Source organism: Podarcis gaigeae (assembly GCF_964106915.1).
Source record: "Podarcis gaigeae genome assembly, chromosome: 1".
NCBI lineage: Eukaryota > Metazoa > Chordata > Lepidosauria > Squamata > Lacertidae > Podarcis > Podarcis gaigeae.
In genome coordinates this window covers 21255876-21268561 of record NC_139678.1, presented here as the reverse complement: position 1 = coordinate 21268561, position 12686 = coordinate 21255876, and positions in this window count along the sequence as shown.

Below are 12686 nucleotides of genomic sequence, written 5' to 3'. Positions count from 1 at the left end.
CCCACAAATAACCAAGGGATGTATTTTAAATAAAAGGACACTTTCTACTCATGTAAAAAAACGCTGATTCTCAGACCGTCCATGGGCCGGATTTAGAAGGAGATTGGGCCGGATCTGGCCCTTGGGCCTTTGTTTGCCTACCCATGCTCTAGATGTTGTGGGAGTACAACTCCCACCATCCCTGACCAAGAACTGTGCTGTCTGGAGCTGAGGGATGCTGGGATCCAATAGCATCAGGAAGGTTTCCCCATACTGATATCTTAGGCAAATGTGACATGAAGGCTGGCAACATCAACCTCACCAAGTGAGATTCCCTAGTGGGCAACTGCAGTGCCTGGAGACTTTTAACTTACCATACTCTTAAGACGTAATATTAGTACAGATGAAAGTTTAGGCCACAAAATATTGCTTTGGTGTTGTACGCTGGTTTGGCATAATCTGATAGGAAGTGCTTACAGAGGTTGGTGATTACAGCAGAAGATATTATGGGCTGTCCCGTGAATCCACTGGATGAAATAGCGGAAGAACGTTGCCTCAGGAGAGTGAGGAAAATTCTCAGGGATGATTCACACCCTGGCCGGCACTTTCTTGATCTCCTGCCCTCAGGCAGAAGATACAGAAGCATGATTAGTCGCACCAACAGTGTAAAGAACAGTTTCTATCTGTGGGCTGTTAGGCTGCTGAATGAAAAGATAACAACAGGACGACTGACTTTTGGGTTTGGTGCGTATGCATCAGTAAACAAGGGGAATTAAGACTAAGAGAGCTGAGTGGGGGGTGCTTGTGTAATCTCACTGTGTACAAGTTGTACAAGTGACAATAAAGTATTTCAATTTCAATTGCAATTATATGAGTTTTGGTAGTCATTTGCTTCAGAAATCCAGTCCAGCTACCATGAAGGGCTAGCTGAAATGCCCCCTCCCATTTTGACATACTATTTCTGGTCTGTGCCCCTTGGAAAGGAAATAATCTGTTTTCCGGATGGAGGGAAGCTTCATTGGTGCTATATCTTCCTTGCCTTAACGTTTCATAAAGCCACCATTTTTTCCACCCCAATGATTTGCTGGAGTTACACATTGTTTGCCCTATCATTTTCCTGTTGTTTAGGGAGAGAGCTATTTTGCAAGTTATTGCAATAGCATATCTCCATGACCCTCAGAGTCCTTATGATGTCCTGGGACGTGGTGACAGTGAACTTGGAGAACTTGGAGAGACCTGGTCTGAACAAAGACATTGGATTCTTATCTCATTATACATGACTGTGATGGGATAATGAGCTGCTTGTGCGTAAAAGCTTAGTCCCTCAGAGCTTGGGCTTGGTTATCAAAGCTCTGTCTATAGCGGAGCCCCTTAAACATGACTCCCTCAATCGCTGGCAGAATCCGACAGTGGGCGTTTGCGGAATCTCTTCCAACATAAAAGTTCCTTAACGGAAACGCGTCTTCGGGATTCTCGGCGCGACAGTTTCCGGCGAGGAGTGGGTGTACCTATAGGAGGTCCTGAAACTTCTCCACTGTTTTCGCTGGAAGTCTCCCTGAGCCATCCCTCCGACTCACTTTCCCTTGGAGCTCCCTCTCTCCCCCTGCTGGTTCCCTCCTCCGCTGCCGAGTCTCTCCTAGCCTCCGTGAGCCCTTCCACCACCTGCCTCTCTGATGGCAGTTCCCTGACAATGACAAAGCCATTTTTCACCTTCTCACCCCTTGCTTTTTCCTGTAAGACCTATTGCAGTCGTTAAGAGTCGTCAACAGGCTTATCACAGCTATCTGCCAATCACCCATTCCCACCACCCTTCTGAGTAATACCCCTCCCTACCTTCTCACTATATAGAAGGGTCTGGTGACTTCTGTTTCAGTGTATCTGAAGAAGTGTGCATGCACACGAAGCTCATACCTAGAACTAACTTAGTTGGTCTTTAAGGTGCTACTGGAAGGATTTTTTTGTTGAATAAGACTTTTAGGGGAGAAAATTATCATAAGATTTGGAGGGATAATATTTTTGTACAAGATATGATTATGTTTACCAGTTTATTGCATGCTTCTAAATGTTGGTTGTGTATGCACATGCCCCCTTTTGCCCGTCATTCAGGCATAATGCTTCATGGTGTGCCTATTAATGGATCCTTCCAATTTACAAATGTTATATCCCCTAAGCAATCTTTTTGACCTCCAGTACAATTGACCCTCCATGAGCCTGCCTCCATTTGTTTTCAAATTAAAGAGGGGAAAGAATCATGGGGCATATATTCAAACTGTCAATATACATTGAATTTCACTTTTAATAGCTCTTGTTCTCTTTCAGGAACATACAGTGACCAATCTCAGTGTTATAGGAGTGATACCAGTGCATGACTAAAAATTAGAAAAGAAACCTACCATGCAAATTGGAATCTGAATTCTTCTATCCCTGGCTTAGCAAATGCCACAGATGAGCAATTTCATATCAGTTCCTTATTTACTGCAGCCTTTAATTGGTCCCAACAGAGTAGTAATATCAGCTATTTACTCCAAAGAGAGTTATGGTTGCTTTGTGGTGAAAAAGCATACAAAGCCATTCCTCGAAACCTCACAGGCACATATACCTTGGGTATCGTGGTTCCGTTGTTGTATAAGGTTGATAAGTTACCATCTTCTCTTAGACTACGAAATCGTCGTCACAGTGTTCCATTGCGTCAGAAGCGGCTTAGTCATGCTGGTCACATGACCCGGAAAGCTGTCTGTGGACAAACGCCATCTCCCTCGGCCTGAAAGCAAGATGAGCGCCACAACCCCATAGTCATCTTTGACTGGACTTAACCATCCAGGGGTCCTTTACTGTGGGGTTCATACGGAGCCCTCAGTCGTTTCACAGACTATTGACCTGTACACCACTAATCCGCTGCCATCAACCAGGTCTCCCCAGTAAATCACTTAGTCTCAGTCAGGTTCTTAAGTTAACAATGAAGATTGTTGGTTACTGCAAACACAAATAAACTTTAAATGCATTCGAAATGCTGTTACCCTTTACCCTCTTAGTCTTATTTTATTCTGTCTCTGACTCTTCTACCTCCCCTCACACAAGAACCAACTGCACTAACTGTCTCTCTATTTCCATCTGCCTGCTAACTGCTTTCCCAACTGCCTTTTCCCAACTAACCAGCCAACTAACTCCCTAAACCGTGGGCTAAGCCCTTTTATAAACAGGTAGGCTCCACCTCTGGCTTTTCTATTGGTCTACCTATTAACTCTTTCTCTCCCCCTGTACAGACATTTTCAAAAGAACGGGCAAACGCCACATTTACCTTTTACCCAAGCCTCTTAGCATGGTTATTCTGGTCACAGAAGGAGGAATGCAATCTAAAAAGCGAGAGTATCAGGAGAAGAGAAAGGAGGAAACAAGGCACAGGGAGAGCTCATGGAGTTGCCTAATGCCTGCTGGCAATGTCTTCTCTAGGAAGGTGTTGGAAGCTATCAGCTCTTGAGGATGATCCCACCTTCCTGCAATCAGGGCCAGGGGGCCAGGCAGGCAGCCTAATATGGCCAAGAGGCTCAGTGGGCACCCTAGATGACTTTTCACCTGCCTCAAGCGAACAACCTGAGCAAGAAGCCCAGGCTGTTGTTACCCATCCCCGCTGCCTGTCATGTGCATTAACAGCTCCCACCGTTTCCTAGTGCCTTAAAAGCGGAAGTCCATGTAAAAGGAAGCGTCTGCTGATTCCAATGTGTGAGGCGTATTTCAATCAGCTGTGAAGAGATGGGTACTACTTGTGAAGAATGAACCAAATCTGCCACCTGAGCAGCCTGGCTCATCCTGGCTTACAGCTTGCTCTGCAAAATGGTGTTATACAAGACTACAGTAGTGTAAATAGTGAACAAACCATATTTCTTAAAGCTGCAACAGCCTCTGCCATGTCTTCAGTTCTCCAAAGAAGCACAGATCTTGGGTGGGTGCCTGGAACCCCGCTGGAATCTTGCTACTGCTTGGTATCTATTTTGCAACAATAGATACAGAAGCAAAGATACTTCCAGGAGAGAGGGATGCAGGAGCCCCAATCCCCATATTGTGTAAAGGATCCAGGAGAACCCATTGGAACCCTCACTCTAGGGGAGAGTACTCTGTGGACTTGGGACTACAGGTGTCCAGCAATGCAGGTCATGGTCAATATTTGTTAGGTTAGCCTGCTCTGTTTAGTGAAGGACATGACATTTCTCAACAGTGCCCCAACACAGATAAATAGTAGCTCACTGCAAGGAGCTTTCCCTTCTTCTTGCAAGACACACCTCTGAATGTAAGTATCAAACAAGCCTTTCCCGATGCTGCTATGACAGAGGTTGGCTTGGAGGGTACCACGAGGGTGGTCTGTGTGCAAGTGGAGGTGTCTGAAAAGGAGGGTAGTGGAGCAGTTATGAAAAATGGGATGGTGAAAAGGGGAGTGGGTTCGAAGGAGGCTGCGGAATAGAAGCAGCTTTAGAAATGGGGAGTTGAAAAGGGTGGTTAGAATTAGCATTGGGTGCAAAGATTGAAGGAGCTAAATGGGGGTCTGTGTTCAAGGAGGGAGTTGAAGGCATGGGAATGGGAGTGATGCTAAAATTGGGGGGGTTACAAAGGGGCTGAAAAATAGGAGGTATGGCTTTAGAATTGGAAGGAAGGGGGAAAAACGGCTTAATAGTTGCAATGTATGGGAGGAGGAAGATCTAGGAGGTTGCCATGGGAGTGGTCTATGTGCAAGTGGAAATGACAGTAAAGGAAAAGTGAAGAGGAGGCATGGAAATGGGGGCAAAGATGGAAACAGAAGTGCAAATGGGGAATAGAAGAGAAAAGCGGCTTCAGAAATGGAGCTAGGAAATTATGACATAGAATCATAGAATTGGAAGGGACCAACGGGTCATCTAACCCAACCCCTTGCAATGCAGGAATCATAGCTGAATAAGCCCTGACAGATAGCCACCCAACCTCTGTTTAAAACCCCCCAGTGAAGGAGATTTCTCCCACTTTTTCTTTTTCTTTTTGAAAAGTTTTTATTATTAAAATAATTCAGCATTAATACACACATATTACGAATATACAAGCATACAAACATACATTTCATACAATCCTTAAAAATGTTCAAACATACCTGCACTCAATCCCACATATATTTCCTTTTCCCATCACCTTCCCTCACCCCTCACCCCACCTTTGTGTTAGACTTCCAATCTACTCAATTGCAATTTCTTTCCACTTCTATTACTTTCTTTCACACACCTTTAACCCAATTTTCTGCTTCTTTTTCGATTACACATTGTTATCCATCTTATTTAGTATTTCAGTATTTAAAAAGGAACTTGTTTATTCTAATAGGAGTTCTGATATTTCAATATGGTTTTGCAAGTATCCTTTAAACACCTTCCAGTCCCTGTCTATTTTCTCTTTAGAGATCCTTCCAATTTCTCCCATTGCTTTGGATATATTGTAATACTCCAATAATTTGGCAAGCCACTCTGTTTTTATCGGTATAAAACCACTTTTCCAATTTTTCGCAATCAGTAGCCTTGCAGCTACTGTTGTGTATAAATATAATGTCTTCTCTTCTTCCCTTAGACTTCTTGGTACTATTCCCAATAGAAAACCTTCTGGTGTTTTCCTAAATGAATATCTGAACATTTTTTCTCGTCTTTCGCTAATCTATACTTAATTTGAATATATTGGAACCAGTCACCAACATGAGCTTTAATTTCTGTATAATCCTTTAATTTCAATTCTCCGTTTTCTTCCTTTAATACAATTTTATAAGTAGCCCAATTTTCTTTCATATTTAATTTTTTCACTGTGACAATTTCTGCCGGCGATGCCCACCAAGGAGTTTTCGGTTCTTTATATTTCTCCCATATATTTTATATATATACTTTCTGACTATATGCCCTGGGAAGCCTTTATGTACTTCAACTTTCTCATCTATTAGATAGGCATGCCATCTAAATCTCGTCTCTACTCCCTCTAAATCCAATACATCTGAGTCATCTAATTTGATCCATTCTTTTAGCCAGGTCAGACCCACCACATCATGATATAACTCCATGTCAGGGAGGCCAAATCCTCCTCTCTCCTTCTTGTCTATCATTATTTTGTGTTTTATTCTTGGTTTTTTCCCTGACCACACGAATTTGGCCAAATCTCTTTTCCAATTATTAAAACATTTATCTCCTCCTAGTATTGGGATAATTTGAAATAAAAACATTATCCTTGGTATATGTTCATCTTTATTACCGATATTTTCCCTAGTAAGGAAAGATTTAATTTCCCCCATACTTGCAAATAATTTTTTATTTCATTTCATGTTTTCCCATAGTTCTCATTACTTAAATCCATAGTATTTGTTGTTAAATTTATTCCAAGATACCTTATTTTCTTTTTCATTTCCAATCCTGTAATTTATTGTAATTTCACTTTATCTTTTTCTTCCATATTTTTCACTAATATTTTGGTTTTCCCATAGTTTAATTTGAATCCTGCTAATCTGCCATATTCGTTTATCCATTCCAATATTCTAGGTGTGCATTGTAGGGGATTTTTTTGTTGTGATCATAACATCATCTGCAACGGCTCTTAACTTATATCTTTTTTCACCAACTGCTATTCCTCTTATTTGGTTGCCCTGCCTTATTTTCTTTAATAGAACCTCTAATACTATTATAAACAACATTGGGGATAGGGGGCGGCCTTGTCTTGTACCTTTAAATATATTGATTTCTTCTCCAAACTCTCCATTAATAATTTTTGCTTGGTGATATATTGCATTCATACCTTTTTGGAATTTTTCGCCTAGACACAATTCTTTTAATAGTTTTTTTTCATAAATTCCCCTGAGATTTTATCGAAAGCCTTCTCCGCATTAATTGAAATTAGGGCTGCTTGTGTATCTCTTCTTACTTGTAGATATTCCATTATGTCTATTATATTTCTAATATTATCCTTTATTTGTCTTCCTTCCACAAATCCTGCCTGATTTTTATGTACTATTTTTGCTATTATTTTTTTCAACCTTTTAGTCAATAATCCTGCATAAATTTTATAAACCGAATTTAACAAAGAAATGGGTCTATAATTTGAGACAGATTCCAAGTCTGTACCTTGTTTTGGCAGGAGCGTTATATACGCTTGGGTCCAAGAGTTTGGAATATCCCCCTTCTCTATCGCTTCCTCTATTACTTCTTTTAGTGGGTCGATTAATTCATTTAACATATCTTTATAGTACTCTTCTGGTATGCCATTTGGACCTGGGGATTTCCCTATTTTTAATTTTTGAACTGATTCCTTAATTTCTACAGTTGATATTGGTTCATTTAATAATTTATGGTCATTTTCTGCTTTCTCTATTAATTTATTTTTCTTTATATATTCCTCTATTTCTTCTATTGACACATCATCTTTCTGATAAAATTTTTTATAATATTTTTCAAATTCTTTTAAAATTTCTGTAATATCCTTTATTGTCCTCTCTTCTACTTTTATCTTATCTTTTAATTTTTCATTTCTTTGTTTCTTTAATTGCCAGGCAAGGATCTTGCCTGGTTTATTTGCCCATTCAAAATTTTTATATTTCCAAATTTTGATTTGTTGTTCTACCTCCTGTTCTATAATTTTATTGTATTCTACTCTCAGTAATTTAATTTCTTGATTTAATCTCTCTTTATTTTTGCTTGCATAGTGTTGCATTCGCAAAGTAAAGGAAGGATTGGACTCTGATTAATACGAATACCCACAAAGGCTTGAACCAGCAAGACTCTGGGAAGGGTGCATATAATCGTGTCTCTCTGTGCTTGTCCGTGTCAGATCTCCGCAGCCCCCAGCCTAGGTAGTTTTATTCACAAAAGAGCTTTTTACAGAGTGTTCATAAGAACCAATCAGATTTCTTCTGAGCATTTCCACAAACCCACGTGGGGAGAAATTAAACTACTAAAACTAATTAAGCACAAATATTTCTGGGGTAAATAAAGAACAGAACTACAAAGAAGAGCATCTGGCAACCCAGGAGGTAATAAACAAGCAATACATATGATCCACGCGACGGTCACCTCCAGACTGGATTATTGTAACTTGCTGTACGTGGGGCTGCCCTTGAGACTGACCCAGAAACTCCAGCGGGTGCAGAATGCTGCAGCGAGACTCCTTACGGGGTCTTCGCTGTGAGATCACATTCATCCGGTGCTATACCAGCTGCACTGGAGTACAGGATCAGGTTTAAGGTGCTGGTTTTAACCTTTAAAGCCCTATACGGCCTAGGACCCTCATACCTATGGGACCGCCTCTCCTGGTATGCCCCACAGAGAAACTTACGGTCTTCAAATAAAAACATCTTGAAGGTCCCAGGCCACAGAGAAGTTAGGCTGGCCTCAACTAGAGCCAGGGCTTTTTCGGCTGTTGCTCCGACCTAGTGTAACACTCTGTCACAAGAGACTAGGGCCCTGCGGGACTTGACATCTTTCCGCAGGGCCTGCAAGACAGCTGTTCCGCCAGGCCTTTGGCCAGGGCACAGCCTGACTCCCTCCCTTGGCAATCTTCGCGGAGCTCTGGCCCAATGGTGGCCAGTGGCTTGAATTTAATTAATTTTATAATGAATGATTTTAGAGTGTTGTTTGTGCTGTACATTTGTACTGTTTTATTGTTGTTAGCCGCCCTGAGCCCGGCTTCGGCTGGGGAGGGTGGGATATAAATAAAAATTATTATTATTATTATTATTATTATTATTATTATTATTAAGAAGGATGGCCAGGAGGACAGTGACCATTATCCCCTTAATGTGAGATCTGCTTCCTGGCCCTAAGATTAACATCTTACATCAAAGAAACTTGCCCACTATCTTTGAGGACCCAGGACGCCTGCCTGTCTAAGCAACTGCTGTGTATGTGACATGTGAGGAAGAGAGGAATGGAACAGGGATGTAGGGGTGTAGATTGATCAAGAATCATATCAAAAATAGTTTAAACCCAGTCAACGCAATGCTTTCATTGCTGACACAGATGGCTTACTCTATATCTGTTATAATTCCTCATAGCAATCCCACCTGATCACTACATCTCTGGATATTTGCACTCCTACATCTCACCATTTTTTAAAATTATTATTTATTGTGTACAGAGAAGCTTAAGAGAGGAGAGGCATTGCGTCCTCGTAATCTGCTACATGTGTTTCTGTATCACATAAAGATCTCTAGCAGTCATTCCTAAAGAGTTTATGTATGTGTTCTTATATCACAGAAATATGTCTAGCAGACATTCCTAAAGAGAACGTAATAACTTTTGCCTATTCTTTTCTAAAACTGAGCAACTAGGCTGGACCCATGTCAGTTGGTTGAGGCAGCATTGAGCATCAGATACATTTGCGGGAATGTAGTTATAACTTCTTTGATTACATGTGAAAAACCAGCCATCTGGTAAATGCACATGAGCATAATTAAAAGCAATCTGCTGAACAGGTGAACAATTCCAAGTTGGTCTTCCTGTGTCCGGACAGTGAGTTGCTTTCTTACTGCAGTTCACAATCTGAGCACAAGAGGTGTCTGGCGGTGCTGCAACTCTAGGTGTGTATAATGTTATAGCATCCAGAGGCAACGTTTGTGTCACCTTTCCCCAATCATGGAGATTGGTATAACTTATGATACCTTCAGGAATCCATTTAGAAAACCACTTTCCCATGTGTGTGGCATGTGCCATATGAAAAGGCTGTGTACAAACTGGAATCATACAATTTCCTAAGGCAGTGTGCATCTCATATGTTTCACTCAAACAAAAAATGAGAGACATTAGTAATTTCAGCTAAACACATCCACATATTATAGCTATGACTAGAAGGAATGTCAGGAGGAAGATAGATACACTGAGTACTAGGTATCAAGAAAACAAATAATATACATGTAAAAATCAGCATAGAGTTCATATGTAGCTGAGTAATTAGAGCTACTAAAAAGTCTCTGATTCCGCTGGAACATAATGATGCTAAATCGTGACTTGCCATCAGAGGTCAAGGTCTTCAGCATTCCCCATGCTGCCTTCAGGCATCCCTCAGCCTTTCGAGGATGAGGATGGACTTTCGCATGGGGCTGCTGAGCCTGTAGAGGCGGAATCAGGATCATGGTCCTTGCAAAGTCCGGAATGCGATTCTGCAGGCCTTGGTGTCACCGCATGTCTTGGCCTATAGGGATGGATACAGCAACCTGGAATCCATACAGGACCTGAGGAAGTAAGAACAGTAGGGCATCGTGCCCCTAGGTAATTAAAGGAACAGGCAATCAAAGGAACAGGTCGCTCTCACTGCGGGTTGGGGAGTTGCTGGTATGTCACTAGAGGACATTCCAGAATTCGTTCCAGAGATTGTTCCAGAGGGGAAAATTTATTAGGAAAAGAAACAGTTAATTGATTTAAGGTAAAGAGAACAGGAGTTTCAGCGCAGGAAGGACATCCATCAACAATATCCTTAGCTTGTGTCAAAGGAATGAAAAATTATGTTATCAGCTGCATAGTTCCCTGATAAAAAAATGCATGGGTATCAATTGCATTAGAAAATAATGGACAGAATGATTTCAGAGCAGAATCAGCATGTTGATTTCCTTCTGAAATTACATCTTTGAAATCCTGTATGGGAGCAAACGTGAGAGCAAACATGAGTAGCATAGGCGCAATTCTATGTTTTAAGAGATATTTCAGTATCAAGAACAAAGAGAGTAGATTAAAATATAGCATAGGAGAAAGATAGGAATTAGCCAAATGTGATAAAAAGATATCCCACTTCACACAAAAATCACAAAATGTAATTAAGTGTAGGCTGGTCTCTGTCAGTTTCCTGATTAGCTGCAAAGAAATATACCAGTTATTTTCAGAATCCTTATCCATTAAAACACTCTAGAGGTGTTGAATAGGAACCTGTTTTTTGGACAGAAATCAATTTTCAGGGTACCTGTTGAATTAAAACTAGGCGTGAATCTTTAGGAGGGTTAAAATAAACTATCCCAAGTTACTCAGTAAATGCAAACTGATAGGAAAGAGAAGAACTCATTAAGGATTCATGCTCCGGTTTAGGAAAAAAAGCAAATAACAAACAGCAATATCAAATCCAGTGTTAGGCAAATCAGAGCGTAGCCACTCTAAAATCTAAATTCTGTCAGCAGCGTCTGGGGGGAAAAGTAGTCCTGTAGGTGAAAACATTGTATTAAGGAGAATCACATGTATGAAGTGACTCCAAAACTCTGCAACTCCTGTAAAGTAAATTCATTAGGAATTTTAAGTTCAGGGAGGAAAAGAGAAGAAACAGTCTGCAACAGGTGATGAAGAATAAGTCTCACTGTCTGAGGTGGAATCAGACCTGCATGCTATGTCTTAATTTTATAAACCACCATAGGGAACTGGAACTGAAAAGTAGCAAGTTCTGCTGTCATTAGATTCAAACCAGCACTGCCCTTAGCGGCATGGTACAGATTTGTCACAGGAGACCGTGTGTTTAAAGCAACTGTGTTAGAAGAGATAGCTGGCTCTGCTAATTTAGCTTCAGTAAAAAACTGGCAATCAGCTGGCACAACAGTCTTTGTTCTCCCATTTAAACTCAGGCTGGAAGGCCACCTGTCCTGGCATTGCCTGTCTTTAGCAGGATGCACTGAAGGAGACAAAGCTGCTGCTGGGAGGGTGGATTTGTGAATCTCAGTGTCAGTATTCTGGCAAGGCTTACTCATTTGAGCAATCTCTGTTTCTGGCTTCTGGTACATTGCTTTAAGAGCAGTCTTGCAATCAGCATTTTCATTTTCATAAGCCAATTGTTTCGTTGAGACTTCAGAAGCTTCAAGGTTTGGAGTTAAAGTACTGGCTGCTCTTAGCCCATCAAGAATGCCATGCAAGCCATTTTCTGTCACACTTCGCTTCAATTGTTTAAAAACTGCGAAGGGCAATGATTCATGGGCTCTCTGTTCCTGTGCATTCTGAACAACAGGACAGACTGATAATAATGGTAAGGTGTCAACTGCTTTTTCTTCACTGCTTCCTTCTGCCATATTTGGAATAGTCAATTTTTGCACTGTGGTCTGAGCCCCTTGTGGGCACTGGTCCACTGAGGGTGGCATGGAATTTACATTCGACCCAGGCAAATCTTTGGCAAAGGAAGGCGCCAATGGAATTACCTTTGGCATGACCTCAGAATCCTCAGAGAGAGGCTGGAAATCTAGAGGCTGGGATGGAGGGAACAATATTATGGTATTTTTAAGATCAGCTAGGGGTTGCAACAATATGGGAACATTCATAGAGACAACTGGTGGTTGGAGCAAAGGGTTAGAAAGCTTTCCAACTGTTGGGATACTGCCAGGGAGACAAAAGCCATCATGCCCCCACGCTGTCTCTGGACGTCCATCGACCTCCCATAGAAACGCAGTATCAATCAATTAGCGACATGAGCTCCAGAAATAGCTCGCCACATTCCAGAGCTGATGCACTCTCTATCAGCAGAATTTGCACAGCAAAAGATGCACGCAGGAGAGCATTATTTACAACTTTATTCAGCGTTGGTCAGAACAAAGAAAACATGACTGCCTGCGTTGATGTCTCAGGCACAGAGAGAGAAATGAAAGCAAAGACACAACAGAAACATCCTGTGAACAGGAAATACGCAGGCTGTGACACAAACATCCTGCTCCCTTTTAAGGTGGAATGGAAATATCCTAACACCAACTGCGTCTCTACACAATCGCCAGG